Consider the following 14,768-nt stretch of genomic DNA (forward strand, 5'->3'; position numbering starts at 1 on the left):
CTGAAAATAAACTTAAGAGTGAGTGAATATATTCAGTGGTAGGGAAGGAAGGACTCCAGTTACTTTTGTTTAGGAATCCTCATTATGAGAATAAAACTGGATCTAAACATCTTTCTTGGTCTATTGCAAATAGAAACCAGAAGGCATGAGGGAGAATATTGCACGTAAGAGAAGTGGGGGGAAAGATGTAGCGAGAAATGATCAGAACAAAAGTGTGTATCTCTCTAGATGCTATAAGAAAGGGCTGTGGCCCACATGGTCTGTTGCATTTCACCATAAACTGAGGAGTCCTTCATACAGAGTATGTGTGTTCGGAAATGCCAGGGAGTGCATTAAGATATCTTGGCTCTAACTAGAGTCTCTGTAAATGTCAGCACATTTATCATACTGTTTAGGCGCCACACTACTTAAAACCACAGCAAAGGATTTATCTCTTTCCATTTTGTTTGGGGTCAAAAGCTTCCCCCAAACTACTGCCTCAAGTTTCAAGTTACTTTGTTTTTCTCAGTCTTAACCAACATATGAGACTCCAGGGCCTCTCGGGAAAAATAATCTAAATTAAATTAATTAATGATTTATAGAATGTGAGCTCATTAAGTTTATTGATGATTGTATCATTAAAGACCAAACTGGGCAAAAGAAAAACACACAGAGTAAAATTTGGTTTTGAGGAAGTATAAAAATGAGCTACCTTCTTAAAGCATTCCATAGCTTATTAGAAGTATGACAAAATAAATAAATGGCAACATGATGGTAAAGGCAATTTTAAAATGCATTTATACTTTCAAAGCTTTTAGGAAATCTACTATTATAGCATGTTTTGAACAAAAGATTGTGTGCATCACTCATTTCATATATAGCATATTTATTGCTACACTTATTGAATGTTTTCACATTGGTGAAGTTTATTTTCTGTTGATTATTTAAGCTACTATTGAATTTGTTAAAATTATAATCAATATTATTTAACAGAGGCAAGTAATTTTTGTCTAGATCACAAGCCAATGTGGTGAGGCCAACTAGAAGAAAGTATTCTCTTCTATCTAAATTTAAAAATATAGCATCAATAGTGTAAGGAAAAATCTCTTAATTAGCAATGATTCATTTTTATTTATTTAGGAGTATTTTGATATAGACACAAAATGGCTAATAATTACCTTAAAATTTCTGAGTGAATGGAATTTCAAGTAAGAAAATCTTTCTCAAGTCCCATTAGTAAAACATACACCATAAATTATTTACTAAAAAACTAAAATAGTTAAGAAAATTGAAACCTGTATGTAAGGCAACACCATATGTCAAAATCAGACCCAAATCCTTTAAGGTAGGTGATAACCAGAAATGGTTGTTGTGGTGATGTTTGTAAGGGCTCTAGGCTGTTAGGTGGTAAGGCATCACCAAATCTCCCATTTGTAAGCATGTGGAATGCTAAATCATGGAGTGATCTTTAGAAGTCAAAATCAGTAATAAATACAGAGGAAAGAGGGTGCAGTATTTATTTATAAGTGGATGTGTGTGAACACTGTCATGTCACCAGTTAACAGGACACATGCACATTCTAAACTTTTTTATTGTTTCATAAAGAAAAATTGAAGACTGATTTCATGGTGTTTTGGAAAAGGTTAGCCACACCACAAATGCTTGTTACTGAAATCATATTTTACATTTTACCATCAGACAATATGCATTCATTGGAATACATTTCATGCATAATTCCACTCCAGCAAATTCTATATGCTAAACTAAGTAATTCCCTCAAAAACTTAGCTGCTTCTCCCTCATCTAATGCATGGCTCTCTTGCATGGCACTTGCCTCATGTTTCAAATCTAGCGTCCGTGTTCTCATTATCATGAGTTTTTTTCTACTACATGATGATGTGTTATTATGAGTTTGCTTTTTTTTCCCACAATGGGTTGGATTTTTCACTTTCCCAGAAATGAAGATAGCATGGCAAAGAATAGGCAGGGGAAGGGAATTCAGTTATCCTCTCTGCCTCCCATGCTTATTTCCTTCTTGTTATGACACACACAGCCAAACTGTCTTCTGGAATGTTTTCATTCAAAGCAGTACTGTGCTGTAGACACCCTGATATATCCCAGAGCATACTTTGAGTCTCTGGTGCCTCCTTTGTTTAGCACACTATACAGATGTGCTGCTTTTCATGATTGATTCTCAAGTCTACAATTTTGTATTGACTTCTGCAAAAGAGGGGCATAATTTTACTGGCTATGTTTTTAAATAACAATAAGGTAAAAAAATCTCTGGATTCAGATGTTATTATATCCAGAGCAAACTGTCATGTAAGATGATTAACTTAAATGCATTGCATGATGAAGCATTTCTTAAAATGAAGGTACCAGAAATAAAATCCCAGACATACCTTCGTTTATGGGCACCACCTTTGTGGTCCTCAGGAACAAACTTATTAATGTATGCAATACTATAAATGTAATAATTGTCATGGTACATAACATTCAGATGGAGAATTTGTGTTCTATCATTTAATAATGCTGTGGCCTGTATGCAAGTGTTCAAAATCATTAGTAAGTAAAAGAGGCAGGAATTTCTGCTCTCATAAAGCTTAAGTTTTGCACCCCACCTGTGTGTAGTCAACCCAAGGTAGCATAGGGAGCCAGCTATGAGATATCTAACCAGCGAAGTCCAGTTCATTCATCATTGTCCCTGACACAAGTACCTACAACATAGCACTGACTGAACTAAAATGAAAGTCAGATTGATTTTAAAAATCTTATGTCATGACAAAGAAATACACTGCAAATTCGAGTCTCTATCTAGTTTAACCTTCTCCCCATATTTTGTTTCCTGACTTAATTACTTAAACACGGGGACTTAAGATACCAGCAATTGACATACTATCCAAAACCTTAGTATTAAAATGCCTCCAACTATACATTTTGAAAGTCTATCATTCAAATCCATGATAAGCCGTACCTGCTTGTGTTGATAAGCACATGATTGTTTTTGCTCTGTGTGAATAATAGACAACAAATTATATTTGTTAAAATGCATATAAATCAGAATTAAACAAACAGAACAGATACCAAGATTGTCTACCGCTTACAACATTTAAGTATCTAATAGTAGTTGTTATATATTTATCTATTGATTATTTATGGTTCTGTGTGCTAAACTATGTTCCTTGTCCAGGCTGGCCAAGATTTCTACCAGGGAGCAACACATTTAAACTTTAATTTTTTTATTATAAAACATGAACATACCATCCATGTAGTGCAATACTAGCATCTTGAGCTCAGGAGCAATTAGCTTTTCTAAAGCAGTATTTCAAAGAAAGTAAAACTTTATTATAACTTGGAAGAGATGACGGCAAAACAGTAAATGTAGGGTGGACATGAGAAATGGCCACAGAAATGGCAAATTGAGAGTGGTATATGATTTCAAAGTGTTTAAACTGAAAAGAGAATGAATATTTTCATGACCCCAAGCATGTTTTGGGATCCAAAGAACCAATCCATTTCAATGTAAACCACAGCAATGGCTCATTCCATGTAACAAAGTATTATGCCCTGGCAAGGAGCCCCTAGCAACAGCAGTTGCCTTACCTTGTGAACTTCATGAAATGAAAAGTTCTGTATGACAAATGTTATGACCAGTCTTGCTCCAGAGAAAAATCAATCCTTAATGCAAAGACATGGTTGTGTGAGGATTATTGTTTGTGGGTTGTTGTGTTTGAATAGGATATAAGCTGGTGTAATATAATAAAATTATTATATGTAAAATAATATATATTATTTAAAATATATTTTAGTATGCTTTTTGCAAAATATTTAGTTGATTTCTGGAGACCTGAGGTTTGAAGTGAAAAAAAGGGCCTCAGAGCTTATGACAGTTAAGTCACATTCTTCAGGGTTTAAAGAGACAGGGTTCAGAAAATGAAGTTTCATGCTGCTAAAATTAGACAGAAAAAAATAGACTAAAGAAGTGAAATTGTAAATTTTAGCAATGCTAAGAAAATTTTATAAATAATGTGAGTTTACAAACAATAGCTAAATGTGTTCATTAAAGTTAAACTTATACATAAGGAGTTAATCTTATATATCATCATTTGTCTTCTCTGTGTATACAGTTTTTCAGGAATCCAGGGTGAAAATCAATAAAGTCTGTTAATAAGCAGGATAAAGAAAACATTGAACCAATCTTCTCAGGATTTATAACTGTGTGGGAATTAGCTTTAGAAGTTGGCGGTGTCGTTGTTCAGCTCCTAGACAGACTTGAGAGCTTAATTATTAACCATAAAGTCCATTTATAGAATTTCACAAACATGGTCATTCCTGAGAGCTCCAGGCTGTTTATCATCCTGCTCTCAGAGTTGACAAGGTCATGCAGAATTCCCAAGTGAAGACAGAACATAACCTCCAGGTCCAAATTCCCCAGGTTGGAGTAAAGGTACACTGGCCTGGGAAAACGATAAGGAGCCAGCTGGGTATTTTATCTTTCCCAGATCCTGCAAAACATCCCTTTGAAGGCTATTTCACCTTTGTGCAATCCCACCCCCAATCCATTAGCAACTGTTCAGTTATCTCAACAGCTTCTCCTGGGTTAAGTGAATTTGCTTCGGGGTCCTGAAAGGAAACCAGGCCCTTACAAGTTGCTAACGTGTGCGTACTAACTCACGACCAGAGCATATATAAACTCACTTGTAAAGTTTACTGGGGTCCTTCATGTCCTGCATTGCTTTTGCATTCCATGGTGAGCCACATACTACAGTGCTCCCATGTTTTCATTCTATAATCATGAACATCTGTGAGAGCATCAGAGCCAAAATAAACAGAATGAAACAGATGATGCTGTAGGATTATGCTAAACAATTTTTAAACAGGTTCAGATTTATGTCCAAGGAAGTACAAAGAATCCACATATACTAATTCTTGTTTGCAAAAGAAAGATTATCATTACAGCTAAATTATTCTTCAATAAATAAATGATTTCTGCACCAACCAAGGAGCCTGCTTTCTCATTAAGTTTCAATATATCGCCGACAGTGTTTTTATTTTTGTCTCTAAGATGAAAGCCCATCTGTTTCAGTGAAGAAAGTTCTGAAAGTGTTTGTTGATCACTGCTATCGGTTTGTTCCTGGCTTGCAGAAAGCCCTGGTCATCTCTGTCATGGTTACTGTCCAGCTTTGTGTGCACAAAACAAAGTCCATAAACTCATAGAAAAGGCAACAGAAGGCTGGCTCTTCCCACTGTGTTGCAGAATCAAGCAATCCAGACAGAAGTGAGGACTGAACCACCATGTTTAAAGTGTACTTTTTCTGATAAAAGTGCTTGCATTGGGTTTTATTCAAGATTAGTTTTTCTTTCTTCTTCCCCCTCTAAACTGTTCTGTCCTTTGGGGTTTTTGTTTGTTTGTATGTGTTTGTTAGTCTGTTTTTCTATTAATTTACTTACTTACTTACTTACATATTTTATGTCCTGGCCACCATTTTCTTTCTCTCCTCTCCTCTCAATCCCTTCCCCCATCCCTCCTCCGCCCCCACCTCCCAATCCACTCCTCCTCCATTTCTGTTCAAGCAAAGGCAGGCCTCCCATGGATATCAGCAAAACACGGCATATAAAATTGCAGTAAGATTAAGCAGCTCCCCATGTATTAAGGCTGGGCAAGGTGACATCCTCTGGTTTTAGATGTGCTTTCCAGTAGCAGCATGTAGTTAGAATTTTATTCCGTTGTCTACTCTGAAATTCTTTGCCTTCAATGAGATTCAATTTGACTATAGTTTATTGTCAGTCATTTGGGGTTTTTTTTTTCTCATTTCTAGAAATTTGGTTGTTTTCTAAGACAAGTATGCTGTTGAATCGCTCACCCTTTTTTACATTTCTCGTTTCTTTCAGATTTTCAAAAGCCTCCTTTGCTTTTTATTTCTATCAGAGTATAGCTAGCTACTTTTTGCTGTCTCGAATCATGTAACTTGCACCCTGTGAGGATTAACATTTATTGTTTATTCTTGCCCTGCTGGCCCTTGCTCATAGCATTTGGTTTTCTTTTGTATTCTGGGGCTTTAGAGGGACATGCTTGTTGATGTAAGAACATTCATGAAGTTCTTTCTGAATTACATGAAATTACCTTCAAGACGAAATTGGCTTTCTTTCTGGGGACAATTGTCAGTCTGAAAACACTTCATATTAAGTTCATAGTTTGAGGATATTGGGCGTTTTGGGGGTCTTTGCAGTAGTCACAGGGGCTGCACTCTTAAGAAGTATTTTCCGTCGTTTTGTGGGGTGTAAGTTGTTCTCCAGTTCTACTGGATTAGCAGAGTGTTATAAAGCAGGTCTGCTCCTTGAATCTCGCCATCTCTGAGGCATGCGCAAGGGCTAGCTTGCTTTCTGCCACAGATTGAAGCAGTGTTCAGTCCTCAGCAGACACCAAGTAGACACCAGTGCTGTAAGCTAAGGATTCTCACTGTCTACAGCTAGGGGCCGCAAGAGCCAACTTGCATTTATGTGAACTATGTGGTCTCTTGGTGGCAGAAAGTGGAGTCAAACAATCTGTCTCTTCTTTTTTTTTCCTCAGTGAAGAGTTTTATTTGATGGGGGGAGGGGACGTATAGAGAGAGAAAGAGGGAAAGGAAGAGATATATAGAGAGAAAAGGGTGAGGGGTGCACACCTCATGGAAAGAAAGCAGAAGAAGGAGAGGAGTCTATACCTTCTTGAGGACCGAACTAATGATAGGAGAGCCTATAACATATTCCCCATTCCAGAGCTTTGGCTTCTGTCCCAATCTGTCTTTAAGACCACCAAATTTGAAGCCCAGATCTATTTAGCCAAAGCCTTGCAGGCATGTGTTTGTAGTTTTGACCAAAATACCCAAGATATTAACTATAGAAAGGAAAGATTTATTTTAGCTTTTGATTCCAGAAGACTCACTCTCTAGTCTTTGGCCCTGACTGCTCTGGATCATGGCGGAGTGGACTATCATGAATGACAGTAGGACCATGTGGCAAGGGCTAACCCTACTTGTGGTCCATAAGAAGTGAGAGTAAGAAGCACAAAGGTGGAGGAAGCCCTGGGCAAGATATACTTTCTCACCCTCGGGAACGTACTTCCTCAATCAAGCCGTACATCTTATAGTTACCAGAACCCTCCAAAATAGAAACGCCAGCTACAGGAAAATAATAGTACTAAATACTAATAAGTTTTGCTTTCTTTTCTTTTATTCTTTCCATGCCGCCCAGCCTGACTCCAGCTCCTGGGCTCAACCAGTGTTGCTCCCCGTGTTTCCTGGACACTAGTTCTACAGGATTCTGACACCAAGCCTGGCTTGGTTAGCGGTGACATCATAATCACTATCCTACTATTGCTATTAGTCATAGGCCAAGGACACATACCATCTCATTTAATCATCAAACCCTACGAAATGAATCATTTTCCAGAAAAACAATTGGAAGCACAGAAAAGGTAAATTGCATAAAGTCACACATTTAATCAGTAAGTGACATAAATAAAAACATCCTTTGATATCATGACTTAAGCCCACCATCTTTATTGTAAGACTTTATATGTAGACATTAGCTTCCATAGAGCAGTTGTGTTAAAACATGGGAGGGTAGCAAACACACAGCTAATGGTGACAACATTTGATGTTCCCCAAAAGCCAAGTAAACATGTCTGTATTTCCACATTGTCATGAAACCATTCTTTGGTTTAGAAATGGGTTAGCCTCATCAAAAGTTAAGCCTCCAGAAACTTCACAAATTTTACATTTACAATCAGAAACATACTTGGCCAGGTCACTACAGTAATATGAAGCTCTTTTTTAAAAAAAATTTTAACAATTTTAGTAATTAATCTGTGTTTCCACTTTACTATTTTATAAATAGAGATTTGTTCTTAAAGGTTTATGGTTTATAGAAGATCATACAATGAACAATTCCAAAGGAACTCTTATGAAGCAAGTTCACCTGTTACATACAAAGGAAGAACTCTGAGTTATCAGTTCAATAGAATTAACAGTTGCACAGGGGAAGCATGGGTGAACTGCTATTAATTTTAGCAAGAAAAAAATATTACACATCATGGACAAGATAATGAGATATAATACTGTTATTATATTTATAAATATAACAACCTGTAAGGTATTAACATTAATTAAAATACATGTACATGCATAATTTAAAAAATTGCCCCAAGAACTTGACACCTACCAAAAACACTCATTCTTTTAAGGGATAAGAAAAGTGTAAAGGAAGTATAAAAGTTCAATTAAATTTTCCGAACTTTCCCCAAATCCTAAAATACCAAGATATTTGAATTACTCTTTGCCATTTGGCTAACTATTGAATTGGAATTACTTTGAAATCAGTTGTTGTCAACAAACTTATTAGTTTCCCAAGAATTGGTCAATTGTTTCTTTTTTAGAAACACATTAATAAAGTTGACTGAAAGGAGTTGGATTGGGATCATGTTGACTGAAATAACTGTTGTTTTCCTTGAAATGTTATGGACCAGATCCAGAAGAACAACCTTAAGTCACTCTTTCCAGTTATAACAAACCTACGCATTTTTGAGGTTTCTGGAGATAGAGTCATGGTCTTCATGCAGAGCAGGTGCCCTTACCCTGAGCTCTGCCCTATCTCTTAAACACTAACTTTTAAATTACCCTACATCCCCTAAGTCCATAGTGTAACTTCTGTGTGTGCACTTTTTTCCTTTCAGTTCTAGAACTTCCTCTTTGGACTTCAGCAGCTTTGCTAAGTAGTATGTTTACCTTAAAAATGAACACTGCAGGGCATACAGGGGTGGGTCAACAGCTAAGAGCACTTGCTGATTTAACAGAAGAATTTAGTTTGGTTCCTGGAACACACATGGCAGCTGTCTGTAACTCCAGTTGTAGGATGTCTGACACATTCTTCTGGCTTCCATGAGCACCAGATGTACCTATGATGTACATATAGACATATAGGGACTCAGACATACACATAAAAAAAATCTTCAAAAATAAATGAATAAATACCAAGGTATACCTGTGAACACAAAATCCAATTTTGATTAAAAATAAACAAACAAACAAAAAATGCAGGCTGGTGAGATGACTGAACAAGGACATGTATGTACCTTCCACCAAGTCTGAGAACTCAAGGTAGACCTCTGATACTCACATGGAGGAAGGAGAGAATAGACTCACATAAGTAGTCCTCTGGCCTCCACTTAAAGTCCTTGTACTTGTACACAGACATAAATAACACTTATAATAATAGTAATAATAACTTTAAAATATTACTTTAAAACAACTTTTTAAAGTAAATGTGTTATTTCAGAAAACTAAGTAGCCAATAATATAGCTTTTATTAAGAAAAAGCCACAAACCTAGCAGGAATCCTTTGAAAGAGCAACAACTTTTGATGATAAACCAAATTATCTCAAAAGATAGTTTAATTTTCTCCTAGCCTCAAGAATATTGAGAAAAATCTATGTTTTGAGTTTTGCTGTTTGGTACTTTTTAATAAGGAAGTAACCAAATGACTTAGATTCATTCCCACTGGGATATCTATCTATCTGTATCTATCTATCTCTGTCTGTGTGTACATATCTGAGTCTGTATGTTTGTCTCCGTGTACACACATATGTGTATGCAGGTACTGATTCAAAACTGGGTAATAGTAAGTTTCTCTGAGATCCAGCAAAATGGCACTGCTGTGGTTTTTATCTTGGCCAAAAAAAAAGATAGCAATAATCCTAAACTCACCACTAAGAATAACAGTTCATCAGTCTTCCTTTTAATTTCTAGTAACTGAAGTAGGAAAACACATTTTTGTTTTTTCATTCTATTTCTGTTAGGACAATGCAGTATCATTTCTCAACTGCAGGTTTTTAAGAGAGACATAGAAGGCCAGTGAGGTGAAGTCATGAGACTTGATTTATGTGGTATGGTCTCAAAACTCTGTGGAACTAGTGAGCCGTAACATATGATGCCCCAGGACAGCCTTTTGACTAATGATTGTTATACAACCATCATTAGCTCTGTCTCTTAGGTTCATGAACTCATATTAACTTACATATACTATAAACAGTTTCAAAATATAGACTGTAAAAAAATCACACACAGAAATGTGGAAAAATTGTTTTCATTGTGACTCTCCACCAACATCTTTTGACTGGATCCACTCTGTACCTGCTCAGAACCATTTCAAATTTTTCATCATCTTCACAAATACAAAATCCTCTACATCTTTCATAATCAATATTAACCTATTTTTCTTATCGTCAAATCAATATCTACTTGCTCAAGACCATCACATCTATAACTGTGAAACTATCATGAATACACAACATTGCATAAGAAAAGACAAATGAAGAAAGATAGTGATGAAAATATTAAACTTTTGGTCATATAACGATGGTACATCCAAGAAAATCTTTTTAGGAAAGAGACACAGGTTAAATCTCTTTTTTTTAATTTGAGTGAGATGTTGACTGGACATTCATAATGTAACCTAAGTGGATTAGAAATACTAATTTTATATTTTAAAAGTTTAACCAGTTATCTCCATGCAGAGTCCAAAAATGCACCAATGTCCTTATTCTAGACGTCAGTGTTTCATGAACACCTTTTGCTCATCAGTCTTTTAGCGTTTTGTTGACATTATTTTGTTTTGCTTTTTGTTTTTTCCTTTAGATAGGGTCTAGCTCTCTAGCACTGGCTAACCTTGAACTTTAAAAATCCTTCTACCTAATATTCCAGCATTGTAAGAATATAGAGACATACTACCCTGCCTGCTTACACTCCTTGAGACATCTTATTTCATCTAGAGAAATACCTACGCCTGACCAGCTGGTCTTTAGCTGCTTAGTCCTAATCTTAACCAACACTTTACAGGAAGTTTGTCAGTTTGTTCAAGTGAAGCTATGGCCCCCTGCATTATGAGGGGCTCTATACAGGAGGTTCATTATGGTCATGCTCAGACCCGTGGTCTTATCATTTACTCATCTTGACCCACAGAAGTTTCAGACAAATCAAACCTGTTCTTTTCCAGGAAGGTGATGACAAATGAAAAAGATAGAGGACTTAGAAAATGTTGCAGATTTCTCCAAAATGGCTTCCGTGGTGTTGTTAGAAGACTAGGTGAACAAAACCATTGAAAAAGCAAATAAGGAATATAATTTATTAGGTTCCATGACAAAAACAAAAGGAAACAAAATCAAGACAAAGAAAACACACAAAGTGGACAGCATGATTAGTGGTAAACTGTAGCCGATTTGCTCACTGCTGTAGAAGGATGTGTCCATGGAAAGACACCTTTGACATTACAAAAGAGGAATGCTGAGGCTTAGGGGGTCAAACAAGAAGTAATAGCACTTAATCTGCTCAGAGCTAATGTCTTACAGACAGAGGAATTAGAAGGAGAAGGTGTGAAGTTTGGTATTCCCTTTACTGGTACTAAGCTTCATGGAGAACACAAGTTTGGATGTGGGAGAGAGAGAGAAGACTAAATGCCACAGGTGTTCAACCACATGCCTTACCCTCTAGGACGAGTCTCTTGATGAAGGGAGTGCAAATCAGACCTTGCTTCCTGTGAGCACACAATGACTTCCAGTGGAGGGGGCTGTGTAGCTGGAGTATTCTCTCCAGGTTCCACCAAGCCCCAGCAGTCCCTTAGCCCACTTATAAAATAAACACACAGACGCTTATATTATTTAAACTGCTTGGCCATTAGCTCAGGTCTATCATTGTCTAGCTCTTACTCTTATATTTAGCCCATTTCTATTAATCTATATTTTGCCACGTGTCTCGTGACTTACTGGTACCTTACATCTTCCTTGTCCTGGCGGCGGCTGCAGGCAGTCTCCTCCTTCCCTTCCTGTTCCTTTAATTCTCCTCTCTGTTAGTCCCGCCTATACTTCCTGTCTGACTACTGGCCAATCAGTGTTTTATTTATTAACATATTTGCCATACAGAACATCCCACAGCAGGCTGAATCCCTCATCCCTACTGACTTACAGTTTACCTTCCCCCTTTCAGAAAAGGAGGGAATCAGGGTGTAGAAAAGGGCAAACTATTAACAGACAATGTAATGACTAGGTGACTCTATTATAAAGACATGATAAAAGCAAAATAAAAATGTGATTGGGTGAACAGGCATGCTAGTTGGGTTGGGGGGGACTGTACCTGCGTATGCGTATATGTGTAGTGTGTTTTGTGTCTATGTGTGTACATTTTCATGTTTACAATACATACATGTGCCATGACCCATGGCGGTCAGAGGGCTGTCTCCGCTGACAGTTCTCACCTTGTCTTTTACTTCTCTTTTCTCCCAGTTCCTTTTTTCTGGCATTATCCTTTCCTTTGAATAATACATTCTTGACTCTAATTGTTAGGTATCATTGCAAATGAATAGAATGAAAAACTCTGGTGAGCTTCACTTAAATCACACATGTTATTTATACACTTACTTCCACCTATTATAGGTATGTTTAAGTAGAAGTTTAATAGTTTTATTCTTTGTGACTTTTTCAGACAACTTGTTATTTTATCTTCCTTCCTTCTTCTGTATTTATCTTCCCCTATCCTCCTTAACTGGAGACCCCTCTTTTTTTTCCCATTTCTACCTTCAGATCCCTCCAATAACAAAGGACTACCTCACGAAAACCCTAACACCAGGCATGAGAAGCTCACTTTTGAGTTGTTGGTAACAATTATCCAAAAGACTCCCAAAACGTTACAGACGATTGCTATTGCACTTGGTTGACCTCCAGAGATGAAGGGTAAGTCTCTACTGCTGAAGATGTACTTCAGACACAGGGCCTAGAGGAACCAAGCTGTATCTAACCTGAAGACTTCCTCCAAACAGTTTAGCTTTTATGGTACCAGAAGGTTCCACATGCAAGCTTGTGAAGGAGGTTAGGAAGCAACCAGGTCTATGCAGCTATGATGCCTACAAACCACGGCAATGACTACCACGGTGTGAGAACCAGAAGGCTGCAGCAGTGGCACAAATATCTTGGTAATCAACATCCCTCTTAGTGGACTTAAGATTGGTTCACAAGAAGGAACTGGTCTTCCCCACGGAAGAGCCTCCCAAGTGGTTATCTAATAGCTCCTCAGCTAATAGCAAGAGTTCATACCCTTCTTCTCATCTCTATCCTGGGATTTTATCTGGCTGGAACTAACACAGATATTATACATGTTGTCACAACTGCTATGAGATCATATGTACAGTTGCCTTGAAGTACCTGGAAAATAATCTTTCCTTGATGTTATTTGTCTATTTTTGTCTCTTATAATTTTTCCACCCACTCTTCTGCAAGACTCTGAGTCTTGGATGAAATAGGTGTGATAGGTATGTTCCTTTTAAGGCTGAGCACTCCATGGTCTCTTATTCTCTGCATGATGACCAGTTGGGGGTTTGTGTTAGTTGCCATCCACTGCAAAGAGAAGCTTCTATGATGGAAGCTGAAAGATACTCTGGTCCAAATGTAAAGCCTTAAGTCATTGTTTTAATGCCATGTTCATTTAGCAGAATAATAATATTGAGTTCTCCCCTAGGTTCTAGGGCATACCTAGCCACAAGTTATTGGCTTCATTATATGTGTTGGATATTGGTTCCATTGCATGGAGTTTGTATTACATCCAATCAGAAAGTGGGTCGTTACTCCTGTAACACTTGTGATACTACTGTACCACTGAGTACATCTTCTCATGCCAGTAATTGTTGTACTTACACAGTTCACAGATGGATGATATTGAGGTTTATTTTTCTCCTCCAACAATGTGCATAGCACCTTGATAGCTAACCAGTGGTCATGAAGCTTCCAAGTGAATATCAGTTTGATTTCTAGGTAGAAAGACTTAGTATAATGTGGGTACTGCATTCTATGAGCTGAGTTTTGGACTGAATAAAAACCAGAGAGAGAGAGCTAAACAAAGAATTAATTGCTCTCTGCTTTTTGACAATGAATGTAATGTGACCAGCAGTCTAGAATATCTTCTGCTACAACTTCTCCATAATGATGGACTGTAACATGAAGCTATATGTTGTAATAAACCCTTTCTCCCTTAAGTAGCTGGTATCAGAGTGTTTTATCACAGCAACCAGAAAAGTAACTAAGACATATGGAATGCACTTGTAATCACAAAGCATGTGCTGTTGCTTGTTTGTGAACTCTTACACCAAGCACACTCAGAAAGTACAGTCTTTTTTTCTGCATGATCACGGAACTGATCTTTTTGATACTTACAATTGCTGACATACTAATTGCATAACAAATAAACAGACATTAGAAGCAGAAATTACTCCAGATTTTGCAACACAGACTCTCAAATTTTATGTAACACTAGTGAATGTGTTCAGCAAAGTAATAGAATGGAAATATTGGCTGTGATAAAGTAAAATGAATGGTTTTTTAAAATATATTTTCTTTTCTAAAAATGTTTTCAAATTATTTTATTAATGCATTCATATGAGTTATTTTGCCATAGTATGTATGTCCACCACATGCATGCCTGGTGACTGGGGAGATGAGACGAGGGGTTTGGATTCCCTAAGACTGTAGTTACAAACAGTTGTGAGCCACCTTTTGGGTTCTGAAAATTAAACTTAGGCTCTCTATAATAGCAACAAGTGCTATTAATCACTGAGCAAAATCTCTACCCCCAATCTTTTCTTTTTTAAAGCTTCAATTTATGTTGCGAATTAAGTGACTGAACAGGCAACAAACACTTAAAAGGAAGTGGAGTGTTATGATTTGATTGTGAAATGTCCCACATCAGCTCACGTGTTGGTACACTTAGTTC

Source organism: Peromyscus californicus, unplaced genomic scaffold (genome assembly GCF_007827085.1).
Source record: "Peromyscus californicus insignis strain IS unplaced genomic scaffold, ASM782708v3 Scaffold_16__1_contigs__length_79575227, whole genome shotgun sequence".
Classification (NCBI taxonomy): Eukaryota; Metazoa; Chordata; class Mammalia; order Rodentia; family Cricetidae; genus Peromyscus; species Peromyscus californicus.